The sequence below is a fragment of the Erithacus rubecula genome (assembly GCF_903797595.1).
Source record: "Erithacus rubecula genome assembly, chromosome: 3".
Taxonomy (NCBI): domain Eukaryota; kingdom Metazoa; phylum Chordata; class Aves; order Passeriformes; family Muscicapidae; genus Erithacus; species Erithacus rubecula.
The window spans coordinates 41081091-41107763 of record NC_136689.1 but is presented as its reverse complement, the minus strand read 5'-3'; the positions used below and the strand labels follow the sequence as shown (position 1 = coordinate 41107763).

General features: G+C 43.3%; 1 protein-coding gene across 3 annotated transcripts in view; it reads right to left on the bottom strand.

Moving 5' to 3' along the window:
• POMGNT2 (protein O-linked mannose N-acetylglucosaminyltransferase 2 (beta 1,4-)) overlaps positions 1–18716 on the bottom strand; it is a 30938-nt gene extending 12222 nt beyond the window's left edge. Inside the window, exons 1-2 of one of the 3 annotated variants that reach the window (XM_079301227.1) lie at positions 18637–18716; positions 16281–16410 (exon numbers count right to left, since the gene is read on the bottom strand). The gene's annotated coding sequence lies outside the window, so the exon portion shown is untranslated. Of the gene's footprint in view, positions 1–3290; positions 3397–16280; positions 16411–18636 lie in introns of those variants that run through there. The other 2 variants (XM_079301231.1, XM_079301229.1) reach the window with 2 other exon arrangements.
• Positions 18717–26673: the final 7957 nt, after the last annotated feature.

The window sequence follows — 26673 nt, the reverse complement described above, 5'->3', positions numbered from 1 at the left end:
ATTTATGAATAAGCTTCTTCTTTACCTCTGGAATGAATTATATTATATGAATTATATATATTTCTTAGGTGCAATTTATTACAATGCATAGAGTTAAAGAGTTTAACGCCAGTCCTGAAGAGGGTCCTGTTTGTCAATCTGCCACATCACAAAGCATAAAACTACATCATTAAGGGGTGGGAAGGAACCATGATCAAATAATTCCAGCAATTGTGAAATAATAACTGTCCATTTCTATTGCACCATAAGGCATTAAGTGTGGCAGTCCCAAGCTCTTCACAGTCAGCACCTACAACAATCTGGTAAGGTTTAAATAGGAGGTCTTGGCTTAGAACTAAGAATGTGATGAATATTTAATACCCCTCATAAAGTTGCAGCCTTCAAAAACAGCACCACATTTTAGAACTCCTAAAAAGCAGTAGAGCACAAACAAAACTCATCAAGCTAGCAAGGAAGTCTGAATAGATCCCTCTTGGTTTAGGGCTGACAAAGAGCAGGTAAATCATTGTTTACTGAATCTTTTCAGTGCACATATATGTTGCAGAGGAGCTTGCATCACACTGAGTCACAGCATTTATTATTTATAGTCCCAGAAGGACTCTCGATAAGAAATTATTCTTCTTGCAGTGGTTTTGAACCAAAAGTGTATTCAGTTTGAGAGCACAAAAAAAAAATTATGCCTGAACTAACAAAAATGTCTTTGTACTGATAAGTACAAAAAGAACACAATGGAAGCACTTGGTTTCTGGACACCAAGACTGGGAGTTCACACAGAGAGGATGATATTTTGATTCTGTAGAAGCTAAAATTAAAACTTATGTCAAAAGGACCAGGACTTCAGCCAAATATTTAAAATTCCTAAACAAGAATATACTTTGATGGGGTAAAAGGTATTTTTCTGAAGAATATCTCGGGGGCCAAACTCCACTTTGCCCAAGTGCTTCAAGAATGACAGGCTTAAGAGAGAAATTAATAGATATTTATTCTCCTCTGCAGATACTTGCATGTTTTATACATACAAAACATATATTTACCTGCTATCTGAATTTTTCATATGCTAAATTGCTCACTCTGTTAGAGTGAGCTAACTGCTCATACCTATTAGGAACAACCCTAGCAGCATTGCAGGGACACACTGGCCTGCTCTGCAGTTGTATGCAGTGTGTGGAGGCAAGAAAGGTGTGGCAGAGTCACCTGCAAGCTCCCAAGGCAGGAGACGGCTTTGGTAGCTGTTCTGATTCAAGTTAGGTGTCACTTGTGCTCTTTCAAGTTCCCATTTTGCCATCAGTAACGACAGGTCAGCAGGGTAACAGAGATAAATCAATTCCCTCTCCTACAGCTTTGCCAACTGCACACCTGCAAATGTAATTAGTGCCAATGTGTCTGCAAGGGAATCTGAGATAATTCATGCTTATAGGAGCAGTTTGGTAAGTCAATGATGTTCAGCAAGACTGACATGAGAAACCAAGGGTAAAACATTGCCTGTAAGATGGTACAGCCTCACCCTGGTGCTTCCCACAGTTGCTATTTGTTCACTGTTTTTGCCCAGGCAGCAGGAAGATCATCTGCCCTCTTTCAGATGGCACTTCACCTCAACCTCACCTGAGAAACATCTCTCATTTTACAGACAAAAAAGCTGTATCTGTCAATGGGCTCTGGGTGGGATGTACCACACCTACATCCATTAATATGGGAGCAGCTTCCTGTCAAAAATCTACCAACAATCAAAGCCTCTTGTGTATTCCAAGGCTGGATTCATGAGCTTCAGGGCTCAAGACAGAAGCTGGGGCCTCCAAGACCACAACTGAAAGAATAAACATGGTAAAGGACAGAGAGAAAGAAGTTACCAGCTCTGTCCCTGCTGCTCTCAAAGAGCTGCTGGAGGAATAGCCACAAGCCTGACATGCTCTGCTCCCCACACACCTTCCATTCCTACCACACTTGCTGTGCAATAGGTCCAGGGGCCTCCTGCAAGCCTGGGACACCCCCCTGGACCAACAATTTAGCCTCAAATTGGAGGCCCTGTCAGAATGACCTGTCCTGGGAATGTTGGAGGAAAAGGAAGAGAGTCTCTTTTCCTATTGAAACAAACAGCAAGTCTAGCAGATATCTTAGGAAAATAACATGTTAATACTACAGCAAAATACAGCTATTGAAAGGAAAAACACCTCTGAATGTGAACATCATAGGGTTGCCAAGGTATGGAAAAGAAGAGACATAACAGAAATACAAAACTTGGTTTTCAGGAACTGACAGGCACTTAGATCTATAGGGGTGAACATATAAAAACTGTGTGGAAGTATCAAAAGGAAGGGCTTAAGAAGTCCAAGAATTTGACTGCCTTCACTGGATTATGCAACTGGTTTGCAAATGTGCTGCAATTGTTCCAGAACTGATGAGAACACCTCAGTTCACAAGCAGGATTACAGGAGGGCTTCAAGGATCAAAGTCCAGGACTTAGGTGCCTTCCAACTCAGAATATTCTATGACAGGACCTTTTCCTGAAGCTGCCTTTGTTCTAGCCTTCCACTTTTTCTATATTCAGAGACTTTGTGCTTTCTTAAAAACCTTGAGAACCCAAACCTACAAATCAAAGTCCTAGTACTTCATGGAAAGAACTCCACAAGGAAGCAGTAACATCATTTACAGTCCTGATCAAAACAGCAGTTTCGATCCAAGCTGGAGCATGTGCTTCAATTAGCCAGTCTCTGACAAATGCCTGGAAGTAGCCAGAACAGCAGCATGACAGGAAAATAGTTCAGAGCCAAGCTAAAGGAGAATCTAAATCAAATCAGGGGAAATAAAAAGCTTTTCTGCCATTTTGAGTCCCATAATTGCAAACTGATAGTTTTGCCTCCAACGCCCCCTTCAGCCACACCTGTACAACACATCCTCACATTTCAAAAGATGCAGCCAGCACATAACCCAACCCTACTCCAAGGACAGCAGTGTACTATTAACAACAGATAGGAGCACAGGACCACAGGATACCCTCCCTGCAGTGTAACCTTTTAGACCAACTCTAAGGGAGCACAAAACATCCATGTTCTGGGTGGAGAGCACATTCCAGGGCTGCTGACAGTCATATGAAATTTCACAACAGAGCATTAGGTCTCACAAATCGTAAAATAACTTCTACAGGAGGAAAAAAAATGGAGGTTTCTGACAGCATAAACCATAGGACTGAAAAATATCAGCTGGCCAATTAAAAAAATATGCTAACAACCGGGTTTTGATTAGTACTTAAAAATCCCAGTCTGATTTTCCCTATGGAAAAGAAGAATGCTTACCTGGTCCCTCATCTGATTACAGCATTATCAGAAGGCCCAGAAGAGAAGTAGTAACACATGGCTGCAGGCCAGGCATTAACTGTTGCTCTGAGGGCTACTGCTGCTACTGACAGGAGGGAGAAAGCAAATGAATCACCTTTCTCAGCTTCAACATGAACCACTGCACACAATAGCAAAAGTGTAATGAATACACTGAATTAATTGTAAAAACCCATTTCAACTCCTCCAGGTGTCGTATGCAACCATTTACAGTTCAATACTTAAGAAGAGCTTCTTTATGCCTTCAGCAGCTTGAAAATTCATGCAAAGACTATTGAATCTAGGCATATTTATCAAGGGCACAGCAGCAGGAGGAAGAAATCCAAGCCTGACCTGATGGAAAATTTTTGCATTAGACTTGCTGTTGTATTTATCTGAATATTAATAAAAACCAAGGCGGTTAATTTTTTCTCCATTTTTCCCCCGCCAATAAATCAATGTATCATTTCCATACAAGCCCTACTTGTGACCCACTTGTATGGAGGTTTTAACACCCCCATAAATAGATTATATGACATTCAATACACACAAAAAGGTGAAAGTTTCTGAGAAAAAGCAGGAAGTATCTGTTGAAAGAGGAATACCTGCAAAACTACTGACACAGTTGCTATTCACCTGTGGCCCTTCCATGATAGGAGATTCCTTACCACACCCTGCCAAAGCAGCTCACTTCTGTTCCCTTCCTTCCTACCAGCAAGATCTGCCACCTCAGTTGCATCAAATGCTGAGTCAAGTCTTTGGCAATGAGAATCTCTTCAATTGATGTGCAACCTGACTGCCACAGAGAAGAGCAACACCAGCCAAATAAACCAACTGCTGTTTGAGACAGCTCCAGTTAAAAACATCTGCCCTCATTCACTTTGTACAGCTCTGGATCCATGTGCTGATATTTGCAAAGCCAGGAATAGAGTGGTCTTTCAGCTACTTTACAGAGTATTTCAAGAATCAAGGGCTCTCCAGGCAGCTTCCTACATCAGGATGTGCTTTTCCATCTCTAGGCTTCTGCTGGCATTGATGCAGCCACTCCCCAGAGAAGCCAGCCAGCACAGGGAGGGCTGGAGCAGGGCTGAACCCCCTCACTAACAAAGCATTCCTAAAATGAGCCATAGTAACAACGTAAGTGCTGTCACACCCAGCAGCCTCAAAGAGGAAGGTCTAGTGACCTTGAAGACAAGACTAAAATATACATATGTATTGGCAGTGAATCCTATCCCAAGTCTGGAGAGGTCAGAGATAGAGGACATTTACAACCTTCCTGCCTTGGCTCATCCTGCTTCACCCCTTCTGTGGCAGCATGATGTGCTTATAATCTGACCTGGAGGCTGACAGAACAATCTGCTGAGGTAGCCAACCCTTCTTTCCAGGCAAAGGGATTAAAGCTACAGCACAAAAAGCTTCTCTTGCAACTACGAAGACACAAATCTGCACATGTGTTACTGCAGCAAGTCTGTGGAACAAGAAAGCACAGAAGTCAGGGATTGAGGACTGACTAGAAAAGAACCATCTTGCTGAGCGACTTAAAAATAACCACCATTTCTTTACCATCGAGGTGATGAGCCTCTAAACTAAAGCCCAAAATATACTGAAATAAAAGCCCTCTCATTTGATATATTTAAGGCTTAAAAATAAGCATGTATGCAAGAGTTTCAATGGGACAATACATGCACATAAATTAAGCAAGAACTGAAGAACTTTGTGTATAATAGCTTGCCTTGTGACCTCTGTGCTAAGTATATATATATTTGTATATAATACATATGTATGACTATTGCAAAATTCATGTAAAAGATTACAATTAAGACAGAGGCTACATATTTCTTCTATGTTTATACCCACATTAAAAGATGATTAATCAGTGATTTTATACATTCAAAGAAGTTAATTTCAATGAGCTGCTAGCTTCCCAGCTTTGGCTTTATATTTGACACAATCATAACAGAGTCAGAAGCCAAGATGCTGCAAAGCCATATATAAATGTGTATGGAACTGTCCCAGGCAACCTTACAGGAGAAGGAAAGGTGAGAGCAACTCCAATCTTCATTTTCTATTAACTCTCAGGTAGTAAAGAACAAACAGCCGGAAGCAAGGAGCAGAGGTAAGAACAAATCATTAAAAAGTGATAAGCACCAAGGACTCTAACTTAGCTAAAGGCAATAAATGCAGACACACAGAGAAAACCACATCATGCCTCCTCAAAATGAATCTGGTCATATAGTTTTAGTGCTGAGTAAGTGACTGCCTCAGTGCAACACCACAGAGCCTGCTAGAAAGGACAGTATTTCATCTGTGTGCTTAGATAACCTATTTTCCCAGGTGTGTCTCTTCCTTCTTCTAGAAGAGAAAATTACACAGCAAATTAATCTTTGTGCACCTTTTTATTTTTTACCACTCCTCCTCTTCCCTCCTGCCACACCTCCTCTCTATTCTGAAAGGTAAGCAGGAATATACTGAAATTAAAATAAATGACAACTGAGGGAACAGCCTGAGTCTGGTTTGGCTCACAAAAGTGAGTTTATGATACAGATGAGTCAGTGCAAAAAAAGAGGTCATGAAAGTGCTGTCACACACCTTTCTGGGGACAGCTTTTTGTCCACACAGCTACAGATGAAAGCCTCATCTGCTCAGGGAAACTAATTTTCCGGTGCAAAGGGATTTCAATTTACAATCCACCACCATCCCACTCAATTTCCATTACATGTGGCCAGCTGGGAGAGGGAAAACAACAGCGAAGTAAGACCCAAAGCAATTCACAACGCACTCATTTCCAATGCATCAAAGGCTTTACCAGTGAGTGTTCTGCGTGATGGACTGTGGTCATTCCCTAACTACATGTGACTGTCTGCTTCCCAGAAGCACATGCAAAACCCCATCACATCCAGGGAATCATTGACAATACACAGTGCATTCCTCTTCTGAAGGGGGAGTGCAGTTCCTACACACAAACTCATAAGGGTTTTTTTTTGCTGGACAGAAGAAGGGACAGAGGCAGTTGATTTCAAATTCCTTCAAGCCATTTCCAAGGTTACATAGACTGTGCTTAAGTACTTCATTGGTCACCTGTGATTCAAAAGTCACATACAGCTTAAAACTGCACAGGAGTCTCTGAGCCTAAAGAAACCAAGGTCTAAATTCTCAGTTGAGTACCACTCTTAGAACAAAACATTCACATTAGTACAGCTGTGAAGAGAACTGAACTGCCAAGAGTAAGTGTTATTCAGCCAAGAGCAATCAAAATTGAGCCATAAAACATAATGGCTGAAATTTTAGCACCAGAAGACATTAAAAACTCACAGCATGGCTTTGAGGAGAATGTAGCAGAAATATCCCAAACAGTCTGGTTTAGAAGCTCTGAGACGGGAGAGCAAAGATTACTTTTCAGTAAAAACCCACATGGTTTATTATCAGAGAACATAACCAGATGAGTAAGAAAATCTGTGTACAAGACCACTTTATACAAGGGGTGCATAGAGCATAACCAGAAAACATGTCATAATTTCTTGATGTCATTAAAGCATGGTCCTAATATACAGCTCTAAGCTGAAGAAAGAGATGGTTCTCTGAAAAAAAAAGTAGCCCATGCCAAATTTACACAAGGACTTCCAGTCAAGGACTCAGATCCCGTAATTCAGCTGCTCTTTGCTTCTTGAGCAGGAAAGAAGCCAGCAGATCAGACTTTAGAGACATCTTACCCTGCTAATTACATGGTAACAGCTTAAAACAGAGATTGTATCACACCCACTGTCTCTTGAGAGCAAAAATACAGGTGTAATCAAATTGTTAAGGTAAAACAGTAAAAAGATGGAAAGGCAATTAACATCATATACAAAGAAATCTTTGCAACTGAAAACACACTATTTGTTTTCACTGAGAATAACATTTCTCAGCTGAACTTTGACAAGTAACCTGGGTGGTACAAAAACCAATTTTTCATAAATACGAGAAACCTCTTCTGTTATCAAATAAACTCTTATTCCTCTCATCTTTAATTGCAAACTCCATATATCCCACCTCCACACAAGAACCAAGAAATCCTTATTTAATATCAAAATGGTCCTTGGCCCCTTTTTATGCACATGTGGCCTTCAGAACATCTAGCAGCTGATGAAGGGGCTCCTGGATGCAACTGAGCAGAGAAGTCCAGCTGCCAGTGAGTACCTAGATCTCTGTTGCAGTTTTATAAGGCAAAGGCCAGAGGAGACAAGAACACTTGCATCTGTGTTTTGAAGGGAAAAGCTGAAACATTTTACAATGGAAAAGGGATTGGTTTGGATGTGACAATTGTGCAGTGCAGCCTCTCACAGGTATGACAAAGCAAGCTTTGGAGTACAAGATGGTCAAAAGGCAATGAAAGCTGGAGGCAGGATGGGAAAAGTTCGGGAAACTTTTCAGTTGACACTGGAAAAAGCCTGAAGAGATGAAGGGGCAAATTACTGAGCTCTTTGCAGTTGTAAGGAAAATTTCCAAGTTAACTCTAAATAGCCAACTATACTGAAACTCAGGTGTGTCTCTTCTCAAACCTAAAGAAAACAACTCAAAAGAATTAGGAAGGCTTAGGACTAAAATAAAGGGAGGGAAGAGAAGAAATAATAGGAGGGGAATAGAGAACAAAAAAAACCACATACTTTGACAAATGATGTACAACAGAAGAATGTGCAAACTTCAAAGACTGTTCTAGAAAAAAAAAAAAAAAAAGAGACCAAACAGGGAGATTATTTTTTGATCTGTATTTATCAATAAAACACCAAGAAATTTCCAGTCATGAGCTTGAAACCTCATTGCAATGTATGAAGTAAACAAAATCACTTAAAACACAGGAGAAGAATGTGAGAATTTCAGTGCCAGCTGCAATGCTGTTGGATCAGCTGATGGTAATTCAGTGAAACGGATACTGTAAAATCAGTGCATCAGAAAAACTCAGCCTCCATCTCTCCTTTAGAGTCTTAAGGATGTAAGAGGGATGACATCTAATTCAGTACCAAAAAGCCAAATAAAAACATTTCCATCAGCACACAAATATGATATATCACCTCCCAGTTAGAAAACTAGCTCAAATCCATGAGGAAAGAAATAGATGACTTCACACTACCAGGAATATGTGGACAGCAACCAGAGCAGAGAACACACTGCATCCTCAGAAAGCACACGACATCAAATACAAAGAAGCAAGAAACATGGTAAGAAAATGAACTATAGGAGAGGAAAGAAAACAGCTGAAAAGAGCACTTCCACTAAAGGACCAGAAAAAGAACCAGATAGAGAAAAGATCATAGAATCATAGAATATGCTGAGTTGGCAGGGACCCATCAGATTGAATCCAACTCTTGGTCCCACATAGAATATCTCCAGAATTACCATATACCCCAGAGCATTGTCCAAATGCTTCTTGAACTCTGTCAGGCTTGGTGCTGTCACCACTTCCCTGCGGAGCCTCTTCCAGTGTTCATCCACTGTTTGGGTGAAAACTTTTTCCTGATATCCAACGTAAGTCTCCCCTGACTCAGCTTCAGGCCATTCCCTCAGGTCCTGTCACTGGTCATTAGAGTGAAGAGATCTGTACCTGTCCCTCCTTTTCACCTCCTGAGGATGCTGAAGACCACAATGAGGTCTCCCCTCAGTCTCCTCCAGGCTGAACAAAGTGACCTCAGCCACTCCTCACCAGGCTTCCCTTCCAGACCCTTCACCATTTTCATTGTCCTCCTCTGGACACTCTCAAATAGTTAAATATCTTCTTTACATTGTGGCTCCCAAAACTGCCCCCAGCACTCAAGGTGAGGCCGCTCCAGTGCAGAGCAGAGCAGGACAATCCCCTCCCTTGCCCAGCTGGTGATGCTGTCCCTGATGCCCTCCAGGACAGGGTTTGCCCTCCTGGCTGAGTTATTGAAAATTATTTTTTAATTATATTTGAATTATTGAGAATTTCTACATATTTCCCTGTTTACTAGGGAGGAAGAGTTATGCACTCCCATGTAACATCCTCAGTCTCTTCTAGTGCTTCCACCTTCTAGGCTGAGGGGCTGCAGTGCTGTATCACCTGCTAAGAACAAGGCTCTCTGCTCATGGTTAGCAGACACAAGCAGTGTGAAAAGTGAGAAGTGGAGGGATGCACTGTAAGGTATCAAACGATCAGGACTTCCATAGGCATCAGTTGTTGAGGCAAGGACAGCAACTTGGAACAGCTAAACCTGCACTACCCTCAGACTGCTCTTCAAGGGGACAGGAAAAGGCTCGTTCTCTTATCCCACTTCAAGCCACTAAAACAAGCCAAACCTCCTTTCACAGAATGAGCTTTGCTTACCCCACACAGCGTGGTGCCAGGTATATATACCCAATGGAAGCAATGCTTCTGCTTAGATTTAAGGATGTGCCTAACTCCTGGCTGGATCAGCACTATCACACACACATCCTTGTAGGGCCAAGGATTTGCATTCTTACACATCTTTAAACTTTCCAGGACATGTCATTTATCATTCTGACTGTGATAAAGGATGGCAACACCCTGCTCGTTTATCTTTCTCTCAATACACTGCAGAAAACAAAAATAGATTTTTTTACAACAAGGTGGAGGACATTGTTATCACGCTCCCTCTCTGATAATTTAACTATAGCATAACATCATCAGGTTTAAATTAGAAGAAGGAAGAAAAGACTTGAAGAAGAAAAAAAAAAAAAAGTGGGGGAAGCAACATTTACTGCAAAAGAAAAAAACAAAAAAATCTGTTCACGGATCACATCTGAAAAGAACATCTCTATTAAATGTGATTTCAGAAGAACTGACAAGAATAAATCCACGTGCAGCTCCCAGTGTTTCAACCTAAACATGGAAAATACACATTATTCTGAGTTTATAAAGGGCTTAGTTTTATCAGTATTGTTTATGCACATTTTCTTGGTTCATTTTAGACATATTGCAAGATATGACTTGGGTGCTCACTGATTTTAAAAGACAGCAGCTCCCTATTTTTAAATGTTTCTGAATTATATATGGGATGTGTACTCCTTCAGACAAAGGAACTCTGATAAATGATGTTCTGCCTCTAGCCAGGTGCTTCAAGTAATCTCCACGTTCCCACCTCTTCATCACACGAAGTAAAGATGAAGACTGCACAACGTCAGTCACTGCAGACCTGTTCAGGTGCTGCCTCTACCTGAAACAACACAATCCATGTGTTGAGATCCTCATCAGTCTCCATTATCAGAAGCTGAAATTTTTGCTACAGGCAGGGCCTGAGAGGGTATTGACTAGGACACATCCTCCACAGCCAGCATTATGCCAGACTGCATCCAGCTCCTCTCACAAGTTTTTCTTGATGGGATTGCTCTCCTTCCTAACTGACTCTCTCTTTTATGCCTGGCTAAGTGATTCTGGCTGCACCTGTGGTCTGCAATACATTTAACAAACAGCACAGTGTGCTCCATGACCTGGCTGCTCCTGAGCCATGTGCCTGCAGGAATGCTGCCTGGAGCATTAAACCCATAGCACGCACTTGAGCGCACACGCCCCATTTTGGACCCGCTTCATTACCCTTTTCTCAGCAAGACTGCCCAGAGTTAATTTAATGCATTTAAGGACTGAAGATCAGCTTTGCCACCCTGCAGTGCTATCAAACATGTTACAGGCAAAGGATTTGGCCATATTCCATCTATGGGGTTTCCTTCTGAAAATATCTGAGCTGATGCTTGAGCAGTATGAGAACAGTGCTCCATGCAACACAGACCACCACCACCACGGAGTGCTGCTGTGTCTTTACACTGACCCTTGCATACCCAATCCCTCCGCTATGACAGCATAGCAGTGGGACCATTTCCAAGACTCCTTTTCTGATACTTTAGAAGCATGGAACAAGAGTGGAATACACAACAGTGGTCCCTCTCTCAGCTGCCACAGAAGGGCACTTGCAGTGCCCAGACCAGGAAGCAGCAAAGGACTCACAGGAATAACTACAGGCAAGTAAATGCTTTCCAGCTCCTTCCTCAGCAAGAGCCTCTGAGCTTGGGGACTGTCATCTCAAGATCCAAAATTTCCATGGAATAAATCTTTTTCCTTTTCAAGGCTGACTTCCAACTTCACCAACACTTGGTTAGGCAGGATGCAATGAGCAGGAGGCCTGGTATAACCAGGACAGCTTTGAGAGAAAAGGGGGTGAGTCTGTGTTCAGAGCCACACCTGGATGTGCCTTGGCAGTGCAATCCCTCCTCTGTCTACAAACAGGCTTCCTCCCAACCCATTCAGAAATACCTGTACTATGCTTTCTACCAGTACTATATAAACTAAAAACCTTTAAAGTTCAAACACAAATCACTTCTTTTCTGATCTAGCCAATTGAAAAATGATGAATGACAACAAGTTGTGAAATTTATCTTGTCACCAGCCCATAATTGCTACTTGGAGCTTCAAATCATGGCAGAAAAAAAATGAAGAACAAAACTGAAATGCTTATAGCTTGTTGGGATTCTGGTTTACAAAACAGAGCATTATCTTTGCCAGTGTGTAAGGAAATGCAATTGCACTGTGGACCTCTGCATCAAAAACCATCTACTTTAATTAATTATTTGAGTATTACACCAGCAAGAAAAGAATTACTGTAGTTATTTTAGAGTTACACATTGCTTCTATACATGTGACCTGTCTGCAAAGGTTAATAAGAATTTGTCAAAAATCTAAGTTTATTTTACTACAAAATTATTAGGATTAAGGATTAGCATAATGAGATACTATGATTATCAGGACACCCAATGGTATCCTAATAAATAAAAAAATATTCTGAGATCTTTCTAAAGAAGAACTGTAAAAGGATTGAGGAGTAAAGGATGAAGAAAAGGCTGCATTTTAAGTAGATATGAGATTTTCTACAGATGGAGAGCTAAAGATAGGGGAAGACTACAGAGCCTAATGTCAAAGAAAAAAAGATCAACAACAAAACTACAGGTGGACTGCCAAGACCTTCCAAGTAAAATTATAGTACTTTAGGTACACTTGGTTTACAGCTCACTCATTCACCTTTCTTCACTAAAAAAGTCACTCATAAATACCAGAAATAAAAGCCCACCAATCAAAAGCAATCAAAGTTACATTTTTAAAGCTAGCTCTGCCCCTCTGTTCTTCCCCCCAGGCTTCCAACTTCCCATCTCAGAGCTGTCAGTAGCTGTCAGCAGTTCATATGAGAAATTCATCTGAACATACAACATAACTTGACAGGCAATACATCAGAAAACCTAGATGTGACAACAGTAAATTCCACCAGATGGTCCTGGATCATATCTATCTATTAAAAAAATTCTGACTGAAAAAAATCCTAACCACATATAAGCAGAGCTTCTGAGGAACGGGGAAAAAAAAAAAATCTGGTACATGATTCACCCTTTGTCCTAACCATGCCAGAAAACCAAATATGCAACAGCTCCAGCTTGTCCTGTTCATTACATCTATATGTATATTTCATCCTTCCCTGAAGGAAAGACTTCTAAATAAAGATGCCTCTCCATTAAAGGCAGTATGTACTACTAACAATGCTGCTTGTCAATTGAGAAATTTCTGTCAATGACTCTGGAGCCTGGTCTTGCTCTAGTACCAGCCTAGTCTCCAGGATCACCAAAACCATGTGGTTAGCTGTGAGAGTAGCTGCAAACTTGAAGCACATGCAAGAGTCCCTGCTTGCCACCCTTCCCATGTCCCTGTTGCTCTGGCAGGCAGCAGATTCTGTTTGGGTTTAGGTTTCCTGCAAACTTCATCAGTCTCTGCAGTGACTCTCTTAGGAGAAACCTTGGATTGCCTTGTCCACTGTCAGTCATGCAAGTCAAACACTGAGTGTCAACTACCCTCAATCCAGGTAAAACTGCCTTTGATCCATGTGAAGTACAAATCACATTCCAGCAGGCACGACCTGCTCCAGCCTCAGGCCTAAAAGGAACAGTGCTGTGGTGGGCACAGGGTCAGAGTGGGGACACTGTGCCACCCTCTGAGAGATGAGCACAGTCCCATGGCAGAAAACTCCAGGCTCAAAAGCAGCTCTGTGGCTATTTCACTGATGCTGTTCTCCAGGTGAGCACCACCAGCCTGGCCACAGCAGCAGCTCTGCTGTGACAAAAGTGACAGGCCTCTGAAAAGTAAATCAAACTGGAGCAGGCTGTCACTGCTCAAGTGGGACCCTCAGGGACACCATTCCTTGCTCCTGTCCTGCCCCTGCCTTCTGCAGCTGTGTGGAGACACGTTTTGCTCTGTGATAAGTAGTTGTGTGTAACTGCAAAAACCTACCATGTGTCCTTGTCCTCCCATGCTTAGAAATAAAAGGTATTTAGTCAAATATATTTGCAATTAGTAAAGCAAACAGACATGAATCTGAATGCACAGAGGGAAGGAAGACAGTGAAGGATGTGGTGTTACTTTATCATTGTTTAATAGGACAGGATAGTCCTCCAAGTCCTTTGGAAATTTGACAGTTGCTTTGAATGCAAAGCTGTGACTGTGGTAGAAAGCAGATCTACTCCCTGTCAGTGCACAAGCTGCACTCCACAGCTCAGGGCTGAGGAAATCTCTCTTCAAGCCAGTGCAGCAAAATCAGTTTCCACCAAGAAACCAGACTGATTCTTTAACCAAGGAGTAGCTCTGTGTATCACACATATCTTTTTTCCTTCCCCCAAGGACAGCTCCTTTCATTATAGACTCTCCTTTGCTGTTAATGGAAGTACACCTGTTTCCTGAGTGAGAAACACCTGTGTGTGGGATTACTCCAGTGCACTGTTTATTGTCTCCATCCAATCCATTTCACAATTATCACCTTTAGCAGAGAGAGAAAGCTACTTTTACATCATAGACCTGAGAACAAAAAGGTTATGAAAAAGCCAATTCCCCCTCCTCCTCGAACTACAACAAGGAATATATGACTTTTCACTGTGCCTTTGTCATTTTGACATAAAAGAAAAAGTCAGTGACATTTTCAAGTTTTGTTGTTGTGCACCAGTGGGGTTTCAAATACTGCAGAAGAACATAATTACATTTATAGACACTTTTGACTGGAACTTAAATGTTGCAACAGCTATAACAGTCTCTTAGAGATAAGAAAAATAGGAATTTAGCTCAAAATGTATGCTCTGATTAAACTGAAAATGGACACCACCTTTTTACTGGAGTGCCTTTTGGCATCTAAAAGTTTTTTTTATAAATACTAGACTATGATTTTCCAAACCATCAACTTCCTACAGAGAGAAAAATACACATCTTACTATTTATTCATTCTCAGCTGTAATACTGTCAAAGAGAAGGCATAACATGTATTTAATAAAATTGATAGAAAGTCACTTCCTCCCATTCTGATATTTAATTATATCTCATTAGAACAGCAAAAAATGGTGCAAATCAAAGTCCATGAATCAGCTGTTTACTTTATTTATTTATAGGCATTTATATAGTGCTCATCACCATAGCAACCAGGAACCTTTTTTCTTCTTGTTCAAAGGAAAAGTTGTAATTTCAAAATGTGATCCTTTGATGTCACAGTGCAAATAGGTACTTAGGTCCTGTGCTGCAAACCCTGTAAGCAAGTGCATGAAGTACATGAACCAAGTCAAAGGTGCAGTGAAAGAGACAGAACCAGAAAGGAAAAATAAAAGGAAAGGAACCATGAAACAAGTGAGAAAAAGGGAAAGAGTAAAGAGCTTTTTTATGAAAACCCACAATGTACCATGTTCCACAATAAGCCATGATCACTGCAGTACTTTTGACCTGTCATAACAAGTGACTGGTTCATGGAGAACAGTCCAATTAATGAAGACCAATCAGCAAGCTCCAAATTCATCCTGAGGACACTGGTGAATATTCTTAAGAAAGTCTTTCTAAAAGGATAGTGGCTTAAAAATGAGGCTGCAGAGGACTGTCTCCCTTTTGAGAACAGGGAAGTCAGGAGCCTCACTTTGACTAGTACTGTTTTTTGATCCCCCTGCAATTACGCATTACCAAATTCCCACAGAATTAATAGACCTTTTTAAAAATGCCATCTGCTCACAAAACATCAAAGAAATGTGTAAATTAGAACACTGCTCCTGCATACACCATTATAGAATTAATTACTAGGTATGTCCTGCAATTGCATTTTCCTCATGATACTGCTGGGAACTTTTCTTCAGACCCCCAAAAGAGACTAAAATTGGTTTTACACTATTTCATTTGGTTGCTTCCCTCCATTGTATAGATGATATACATACATTAACAACATAATATTTCAGATTCTTCTTAAAGCTAATGACCTTCTAATTGGGACAGAAAGGAAAAAAACATATCTTTGGTCTATTGTAATTTTGTTATATAAGAGACATTATCATGAATATTTCCTCAAGACACCGGTATGTGAAGTTATTATCTTCAACTCTGTATTTAGCTTGATCCTAACTTCCTCATAAGCCAATACTGTCCAAAGCAGTTAAATAAGGAGTGTTCAGTTGTTCCTAAACTAAACGCATAAATCTGTACTCAAGACTGGTGATTATTCTGTAGTCTTTTTTTATACTGTATTCTAAATAGGGCAGAAGCTGCATGTTTGACAGCAGGAAAAGTGACAAGTTCCTTATCTGGAAAAGCACCAGCAGGCACTGTTATCAGAGCAGACCAGCTCTTTTAAAGTGGATTGATGAAGCTATTTTTAAAAACACCTAATAACAGCACAGAGGAGACTCTGATCTCTGCAAAGGTGAGCCGCACAGCTCGATACTCCTGGGAGGCAGCTAATGAAACTGAAGCTTGTCATACACAGACTGCGTCCAGTAATTGGCTCTGAACACAGGCGGCGGAGCCTCCCCCGTGCTGAGCTCAAAGCCCCGCTCACAGCTTGCGCCAAACACGGGCAGGGCTGGGCTCACAGGTGTGAATGGCCCTCCCTCCCCGCCCGTGCCACCAGGCACAACCTGCGTGCTTGCAAGGCAAAGAAAGAAACCTGCCTTCTTGCAGCCCCTCACACCTACCAGTTGGCTTCCAGGACAGGGAGAGACAGCTGTGCAGGGAAGGTACAAAGTGGTGTTGGAGCAGGTGGTGTGCTGCTGGAGAAGAAGGGAACACGTTCTGCCACAGAAGGTGAAGGGAAGGGGGGAAGACCTAAAATGAGAAGGAAGAGAGTCCCATGTCATGCATTCACCCAGCACAGCATAACCACCAACAAATGGTAACCCTCAGTCAGTGCTCTGTACCAAGAGTGCAAAGTCCCTTAGGGACTGCCAGTGGCTTCCCCAGGAAGGCAGCCAGAGAAACAACAGAGCACCACTCATCCTCCCAAACCCCCACTGACCCTTCCTAGCCCCACTCTTCCCTGACCTCTGTGGGCCCACAGATCCACTCCACTTCTCAATGTGAACTACAACACTGAATTCTGCAACCACCCTGGAAGACAACCTAAGAAAATACTGTCCCACAGTGTGAGAGTCATCTCTGTCCTCTTGAGGAAATGTTATCTGCATAACTGAGGATCTCTGATCTGGTTCTGACTCTGTGATTTAATGCTCTCCTTTGCGCCACCTTCTTTTTCATGATTCTTCCTGCCTCCCACTACTTCCTAGAAAAATCCACTCTTTCACAGCCTAGATAAACTCTGACTGGAAAAGCCATTTTAAATAGAAAGCAGTTTCTTCTGCTGAGAAAAGTCATCTATAGCTCTGATCATTTGATTGTTTTACTTGTGGAAGATCTCTAAGTCTCTATGTTTTAAAATACCTTCCAAAGACCTTGCTATGTTAAAGCACAGGCCAGATACATTACAAACTCTGGGGAGCAGCAACTGAATGTGGGCTGATGTCATAGGGAACCATTTAAACCCACAGCACTTATGGAACACTTTAAAGCAAAAATTTTTAAGAGAAAAAGGGTAAGAAAAAGGGGAATGACAATATTCAATTTCCTTCAAATGATTGAAGAAAACCTCAGTAAGTTCACAATGAGATGCAACTCAGGAGATTGGAAATTTAACTGGAAATAGATTTCCATATAGTAAATCCATTTTGCACATTGCTTAATAGAGAGTGGGCTCTAATAATTAGTCCCAAAACATTACCCAGGCACCTAGAGTGCACGTTCATGGCACACTTCACAAGTGTTGGTAACTGAACTCCAGCTTTGATGACAGCTAATTAAAACACAAAAGTGACACTCCGAGTAAAACTGCCACCTTGCAATCATCAGCCGTTCAAAATGCACTCTGGCAGAAAAGCAGACTGCAAAGCAGCTTTCCTCTATCTAGTTCACGCATTTGGTATCTACCACGGTTTAGAAAATGGCATTGCAAAATAAGCACCCTGTCTTACAGCTGATGTGTTTAGCATAAGTCAGATTTGTTTCAGGGCGAACGTCCTTGCAGAGAATAAGAGCTCTGCTGGTTCCCAGCTAAGTCAAGGCTTGAGCTAACAAGCTAATCAATCAGTTCAAGCGTTTTGAGATTGCTCTTAAAAGGAGCTGTTTCTGTTTTATTACCAAAGTCAGCAGTCACTGTTTAAAAGTCAGCATTTGTCACTAGTTACCCAACTATGGCAGTGGTGTGAAAACACTGATACATTTCCTTGGCTTGAGCAGTTGTTCAGATACAGTTCTTATTCTCATCACCAGAGAAGAGCGTGCCTCCCGGGTTTATTTATTTTTCCAAACATGTAGCCTTTAATTTCACAGCTTATTTAAACAGTGGGTTAAATGAGGAGGGCTGGAAGGAAGCAAGGGGACCCAGCAGACTCCGGAGAGCCCAGCCGCGGAACATGCATGTGCAACGCATCCAGAGCTGACACAGGCAGGAGAAACTTTTCCACCATGCTTAGTCAGCACGCAGTAACTACAAAGGCGCAGGGAGTGACAGATAAACCCGGCATCCGTATCCATCGGGGCCAAACCCGCAAATCCATTGCTAAGCTTTTAAAGCCGAAGGCAGGTGTCGGGGGGCTGGGGGGTGGTGTCCCAAGGCACCCAGCCATCAAGGAAGCCTGTCAGGAGAACAGAACTGCATCTTTACCTGCCCCACTAGCTTTAAACCCGCTGCGCCTTTGACCTCTGGGGAGGCTATCGGAGTTGTGAGCGAGCGCTGCCGGCAGGAGCAGGCACCGCTCACCCTCACCGCGGGCTGTGCGCCGGACCGCTCTCGCTGCCCGCCTGTGCACAGCCCCGCTCCGGGAGCCTGCCCGGCTTGTCCGCCTCCCGCCGCGGGGTCACCGCCGACCACGAGGGACACGGTCCCGCTCCGCCCCTTCCCCATCACCCGCTCTCCCTTCGGGAAAGAGGCGGCAGCCGCCCCCTCACGAACCGCCCCCTGCGGGTGTCCGGGCCGGCCCCCGCCCCGCGCCGCCTCACCTGCCGCCCGCGGCAGCGACCGCCCCGCGGCCCGGCCCGGCCCGGCCCCGCCGCCTCCTCGCCCGCGGTGTCCCCGCCCGGCGGCGGGCGGGAGCGGGGCGGGCGAGCCGCGCATGCGCGGGGCGGGCGAAGGGCATTGTGGAGGCTGCAGTTCGCGGGGCCCTCAGGGAGGCCGTCCCGTCCCCGCGTCCGGTGCGCGCCCTGCACCTGCTCCTGTCCCTGCTCCTGTCCCCGTGCCCGGTCCGCACCCTGCACCTGCTCCTGTCCCCGCGTCCGGTCCGCACCCTGCACCTGCTCCTGTCCCTGCTCCTGTCCCCGTGCCCGGTCCGCACCCTGCACCTGCTCCTGTCCCTGCTCCTGTCCCCGTGCCCGGTGCGCACCCTGCACCTGCTCCTGTCCCTGCTCCTGTCTCCGCGTCCGGTCCGCACCCTGCACCTGCTCCTGTCCCTGCTCCTGTCCCCGCGTCCGGTCCGCACCCTGCACCTGCTTCTGTCCCTGCGCCTGTCCCCGCTCCTGTCCCCGTGTCCAGTGCACAACACTCTGCACTGTTCCTATCCCTGCTCCTGTCCCCGTGTCCAGTGCACAACACTCTGCACTGTTCCTATCCCTGCTCCTGTCCCCGCTCCAGCCCCGCCGTTCAGCGCACACCCTGCCCCGGTGCCAGCTCCCACCCCTGCTCCCGTTCCGCTCCCGGCTCTCTTCCCGAGCTGCCCTTCTAGGCTGATCGGTTTCTTGGAGACCCCCTGCTTTTCTCAGCCGTCTGCGCTGCCCACCTGCAGCTCCTCGTCTTTCTCCTAGATCTCCTCCAGCCTCCACAGAACCATCAGATCATCAAGGCTGGGAGAGACCTTTGGGATCATTCAGTCCAAGTGTCCACCCAGCACTACCGCTGTAACCCCTAAACACTTCACCCAGCACCAGAGCCAAGTGTTTCTTGAACACCTCCAGAGATGGTGACTTCAACACACCGCTGGGCAACCTGCTCCAATGCCTGACCACCCCAACAGTGAAAATATTGTTTCTAATAGCTTATATGAAACTCCCCTATCCCAGTTTAATGCCGTTTCCTTTAGTCTTCTCATGCTAAACATGGCAAAAGAGACCTGTCCCCACCTCACTGCAACCTCCCTTCAGGAGGTTGTGGAGAGCAGTGAAGTATCCCGAGCCTCCTCTTCTGCTGTACCTCCTGTCATCACCCCTCACTGTCCTACCCCTGTCCCTCTGGGTCCCTTTCTCACCCTCTGCCTCCCCTGCCCGACAGGCTTCTTCCTTGCTGTCCACATTCCTTGCATTGAGGCTTTTGTTTCTTATGGGAGCTTCCCATTTCCAAGCCCGTACAGAGCTCTCACTCAATGGGAAGGACAGATGGAGGTTTGGTAGCATCTTCCACCTTAGCTGGTGTTTGCATGCATAGCTAAATGCTCCCAGAGTGACAGGACTGCTAAACATGCATGCAGGAATTTAATATAAAAGTTTAACCGCTGAAAAGTTTGCTCCTGGAAAGCTGATAATCTTTCAGGGGAAATCAAATCTAAAAGCTCAGTGCTCCTTCCTCCAGCCTCTTTTTTCTGCCTTACAGATTTTGTAGCTAATAATCTGAAGAATCAACTTGTGTTAGAAGAGATACACACAAGAACTGAGGGTTTTCATGAATGCTTGTTGCTACTTAAAATTTAATTTCGTTACAGTCTCTATGAATTCTAGTGTTGAGCCCCTGTGGCTCAATGAAAATGTTGAGCTTCTGAGATTTCTTTTTCAGTTTGTTCAAGAACTATTACACTACTGAAATCCATTGCAGGAGATACCATCTACACTGTTTCTTGTTAAGTTTCTGAGTTATAGTTCAGCCTTTGATAGACTTCAGAATGCTGAACCCACATCCCTTTAACTAGAGCAACAGTGCCTAATAATCATTATCATCATAATTTTCATTATTTCATTGGCTATTTCACTGGAATAAAAAGTCACTATTTCAACAGTGTTTAGAGATATCCATTAATCTTCCCAAAGCATTTGTGAGCAGAAATCCTGACTAAGATTTCACAAATACCTGCTTGCATATTCACATAAATGTCATCTGCAGTGCTACTTTTCCTCCTTGTTATGAAATATTTAATGAACCAGTCAAAAGCCAGACACTACAGTAATTTGAATCAAGTGGCCAGTCACGTATCACAGACGATGAATGGCTAAAACACAGACATAATCATTCAAGAGAAAAAGAACACCCAAAAGCTGAAATGCGTTTCTATGAAATATTCATAGGGTTGTGGTGATTTATTGTCATGTCTGCTTCAGAATAACCTGCAATGGGAAAAAGAGCATAATCTGATAAACTTTTCAGGCAAAGCAGTTCATTTGTTATTCCTGGAGTAAGAAGTCTGTAGGCTCACATCTCTTTAAGCACATCATCTGTACGGGGTAGGGATGAGTTTTCCTTAATGCAAGGTTTGACAGGGGATACCTACTGGAAGCAGAGTGAACATGCTAGTGGCAGAGACAGTCCCTTCAGGTGCTGAGACATAGGTGCCTAGTGCAGTTTTGGATAGTTTAGATAGATGCCCAAGACATCTGCACAAGAAGACACTGCCTGGCCTGAACTTGAGCTTCAATGTAGTGTCGCAGTTATATTGCCCAAATCACTTCTGATGGGACCATTCAGGGAATAAATCAGCTTTTACAGACACAGGCAGAGGATGGGAGCTAGAACAGTTAAGTCACCCTTTACAGTTCCATAGACAGAACTATGTCTACAACTTGAAGCAAACATTGGAATGTTTCCAACCTATACATCCTCTCCTCACATCACCTTCTATACCTGTGCTATAGCTCTCTCTGTATGTACAGCCTCTTTGAATGAGCAAATACCAGAGGGTTGGGTCCTGGAAGCTGAGTCCACCCTGCAGAGTCACTGGTGTGCCTGCTCATGAGCAACAACACATGGGACTGCAGCACTCCAAGCCTTGCTCAGCTGAAGTCAACTAGATCCACTGGCTTCTTTGCTGTGTGTCTCTGTGTGAGGCTGCCTCAGCTTTTTTGGCCATTTACCTAATACCTCTGCTCTCCCTTTCTTTCCACTACCTCTGTGTGCTGCACAAATTGTGGGCACTTGTGTGCTTGTCCTTTCCACAGCAGGATGGTGGGAAGGATCTATGCAAGCTGTTGGTAGGATCCTGCTAGGATTTAGCCACTCGGATTTTTTTAAATGCCAGCTTTGTAAAATGCATTTGGTAGGGGTAGTGGGACACACAATCCCAAGGAATGTAGCAGTCTGCCTGTGGTATAATCACAGCTCAGCAGAGCTTGCTGGCAAACCAGCCAGTATGTAAAACTGGATGAGCACCAGTGATCCCAGTCCTGAAAGAGGTAATAAGCAATATCCATGGAGTGTGCTGCTGCCTAATCATCCTGCCAAGGAAAACCGTTTTAGCCAAAAACATCAGTGAAGCCATTTGGGACTGGAGGCACCATGGAACTCCGCACATCCGCTCAGCAAATGCTAAATGCAAGCAGCAGAGAGAGCTGAACGAGGGACTTTGAAAGTGTTATATGCCTCAAACCTCTCTTACAAATTTATGTAATTCACTCAAGAAATTATACATATTCATGTCATTTTACCTCAGGACTGTGAGTTTGTTTGGAGGGCATAAATGCTTTCTTGCCTCCAAAGAGTAAGATTTCATTAAACTGTCTCTCTTTTGGAAAAAGCTAACAGTGACCCCAATATCTGCAGTACCTGGCAGCCAGTAATAGCTGTATCATGATCAGTATCTGCCCTCTAGTAGCAATTTTTCACACACTGATGTCAAACACATGCAGGAGTGAAAAAAAGAAAAAAAAATCTGCTGCTGAGCAATGCTGCCACTGAAAAGACTTGTGCCTATGGGGCAGTGAGGACTCTGGGTATTCTGAAAGCACAGCTCTGATCCCAGTGTTTCACTCCTTAACCCCAAGGGCTGGATAATTGCTAGTGTTGCCAAAGAAGGTTAAGGCTTTGTTTATCTTGTTGCAGGTAAAATGAGGAGAAATGAGCATATGTGCTGCTAAACAGGTAAGCAAGCATGGCTACTCTAAACAAAGAGAGATCAAAAAAAGACTTCTAAGGATGACAGCTAAATATATCCACTAGTTTCATGGTGATACGAAGAGAGCAAGAAGAATTCCCAGGCTCACAAGCAGGACACCAACCCCTGTTTCTGCTGCTAGCAGTGGGATCCCACTGAGCATGGAAATGAGCAGCACACAGCAATCTGCACTAACATGACAGCAAAGCAATGGAGAGAGTAGCTCTTTCCTAGCTCCTCCTGGAGTGGTGGCAGCTTCTGCTTGGTTTTTGGAGTGGCCTGCTTAGTTTGGAATGCAAGCAAACACCTGATTTATTTAGCCATTCACTATTTAACAACATGGTGCAGGCAAGCTATTAAGCGATAAGGAATTTTTCCTTGTAACAGGAAATCCATGCATATATGGACTTGAAGTAGATGTTTCTGTTAAATATAGAAAAAGATTTGCACTAATCTAAATTCAACTAAGTATAAATCTCCCATGAAACAAAAAAGGAATAGGTGAGTACCAGTGACAATGAATAAAAAAGACAGGGAAATTGAGAAATCAATTACAGTCGGCATCAACAGATGTGCCAAAAGCTCCCTTGTATGACAAAATGACTGTCTCATGAAATATTAGCAACTATCCAAAAGTGGGAAAGTGTGAAAATCTTGTTGCTGTATAAATTATCTAAGACACTCCTGCCAATTATAGACTTTCTGTGAGGAAGAGAGACATTGGTAATCATGACAGCATCTGTGTTCAAGTGTCATGTGAATATTCTCGGGCGATTATTCAAATCAATCATTTCTTGTCCATGTAGGAAAGATTCATCACTCTTAGTACTTCATGTCACTCAGCAACTGAATTGATGGTGCTCTGCTATCTGTGCTGTTCTGTAGTCTGCCAGTTTAAGGTGATAGCACTGTCACATATTAATTGCTGAGGTGAAGAGCTGTCCAGCAGAAAGCAAGAGACTGTGGGCCCAGAATTCATGAAAAACATTACACAGGTGGTCAGAGACCAGCTCCCTGCTGAACTGAGCAACGTCCCACCGAGAGGCATTTTTGGAAGTGGCAGGAGCCACTGTGGCAGGGCATAAGAAGGCTCTAGATGGAGGGGGAATGTGATCAATTAAATTGCTCTTCTTCCACACAGGGTATTTATGAGACCTGCTAGCCATCTCTTGTCATTACAAATCCTCCAACTTCAGTGCCTGGCATCCCTGTTCACTGAGAATGACTCCCATATTTGATAATGCTCTTGCCTCTTGCCCTCCCAGCCCTGTGTGTTCTGACCTACCCTCTCACACCTGCTGTTCTGCATAAAGAGGGCCTCCTATCACCACAACTTCTTCCATTTTCCTACCCTTCCTGGCAGGAATCTGGTCTTATCTTCCTTTTTGTATATCATGAGGCATAATTTATCAATTCACTTTTTTGTTTTTAATTAATATGCCCCATCTATTCCTTCTGCCTCTTCCTGTAAACTATGCATGTATAAAGGCTGATTCCAGCCTGTTATCACAAGGGGACACATTAAAGCTGCAGATTTGCCTTTGCAAAGCCTTAGGCACCTGATTTTGTAAATTAAATAAAGTACAATCGACGTGTTGCTGCTAAAAGTACCCAGTATCAGCTGGGTTTCAATACCACAGGGCTTCCCTCCTTCTGTTTGAGAAACAAAATTAACACCAGTGAATGGTAACTTGAAATGGAATTTGTGCTTTAATAAAATAACAAAACGAAGTCTTCACAGAGGAGTAGTTTCCTTTTTTCTACATGTAAGCATTTGTAACAAAATAAAAGAGTGTTTAACTCTTCAGGCTGGTGATAACAAATAAAGATATGGTTCACCTCGACTTTCACATGCTCTGCCTCTCTTTTCAAAGAGCTTCCTTCCTTTATTCATGAGCTCTTTGGGGACAGGATTTTTAACAGTTCTTTCTGCCAACTTGTGGTTACCAGAATATTTGCTTTCCATTTTTTTAAAGCGTGTATTGTAGCTCCAAAGTATCCATCTGTAACTCTCTGAGAAATATCCAATAGCTTGCAGCTAGAATATATTCTGGGATGCCTAGTTTGTCACTGGTTAGCTCAGATGCTGAAGTTTAACACCTGAATTTCATCAAGATGAGCAGTCCTTTGAAGACCCTCTCTTCAGTCATCTCTTCCAGGTCACCCCACTGAAATGCTGAGAGATTATTGACATTGGTACTGAGCTGTGACCCAAGAGAGAATTTTTATTTGTTTTTGCTTTAAGGCTGTTTATGCCACAGATCATCCTCACTCTTTGGATCCCTTCTGCATCTCTGATGAGCTATGATGCCCTTCATTCACATAAGGTTTTGGCAGTGCATAGCCTATTTTTAGGAAGTGATTTTACAGGAAAGGAATCAGTTTTATGTGTTACACCTCTATAGGAGAAGTGTGAGGTCTGGACATAGAAGATATCTATTCCTGCTTCACTTGATGGTTGAAAAGTCCAGCCTCTTGCTCTTTCTATCTGCTTTTTGTAAGGTATGAGCTTTGCCCCAGTGTAGCATAGCCTAACTTTTGTCACCTTCATTTAATGACATGGATATAAAACAAGGAGGCATTATACCCCCTCCCAAGACTGCAACTTGAGATCTGTGTCCATCCTGCAAAATAATGGGAAACATCACGCCTAATGCTAAGAAATCCTTGCTTTGAACCCCAGTCTTCCTTCAGGACAATTACTCTCATTTTCAGCAATTTGTTTGTTTTTGCATCCACGCACAGACACTGCGGTTCCAAATCCAAGTGGGGATGAGTTGCAATGATTCCTCTGCTTCATAAACCCCAAAGTCCACTACCTGGGGAAGTGGTGGTCATTCCATCCTTCTCCCACCTACAGAGGACTCCAAACTATCTGGCTCCTGCCTGAAAGGGTTCAGATCTTTCTTCTCAGTGAGACCAAATGCTGTCTTTATCTCATGCTCTCTTTATCTCTTACTCTGAGGGCCAGACTGACAGAGAATGGAAACTGGTTGTCCTGCTTTTCAGGATGTTCCTGTCCCAGGCCAGCCAGAAGGAAATGCCAACTACCAATCCTTGTGTGGCATTGTTTTTAAGTGGGAATGTGTGGTCCCAGTGGACTTTCCCACCACTTAACTAGAACCTTGCTCTCCTTTACAGGACACCTAGGTACCACAGAAGTGGATTGGGAGAGCCAGGCCAGGTAACAATGCAGGCTTCCTTGTTGGATTCTGTCTGCCCCAGGAAGTATGTTCCTATGATCTCAATTTTTAACTAGCACAGCTAAATAAATGAAAACAAGGCAAAGAATAATGTTCCACTTCTCTGGGAGCACAGGGTCTCAAGGATGTAACATGGATTCAGCATCTCTCTGTTTGGTGGAGAATTCATACAAAGGATGGAATAGACCTCTCCAAGGCAACAGCAACAAAGGTAGTCTCCTTTCCTTTCCTTTCCTTTCCTTTCCTTTCCTTTCCTTTCCTTTCCTTTCCTTTCCTTTCCTTTCCTTTCCTTTCCTTTCCTTTCCTTTCCTTTCCTTTCCTTTCCTTTCCTTTCCTTTCCTTTCCTTTCCTTTCCTTTCCTTTTCCTTCCTTTCCTTTCCTTCCTTTCCTTTCCTTTCCTTCCTTTCCTTTCCTTTCCTTTCCTTTCCTTTCCTTTCCTTCCTTTCCTTTCCTTTCTTCCCTTTCCTTCCTTTTCCTTTCCTTTCCTTTCCTTTCCTTTCCTTTTTCCTTTCCTTCCTTTCCTTTCCTTTCCTTTCCTTTCCTTTCCTTTCCTTTCCTTTCCTTTCCTTTCCCTTTCCTTTCCTTTCCTTTCCTTTCCTTTTCCTTTTCCTTTCCTTTCCTTTCCTTTCCTTTCCTTTCCTTTCCTTTTCTTTCCTTTCCTTTCCTTTCCTTTTCCTTTCCTTTCCTTTCCTTTCCTTTCCTTTCCTTTCCTTTCCTTTTCCTTTCCTTTCCTTTCCTTTCCTTTCCTTTCCTTTCCTTTCCTTTCCTTT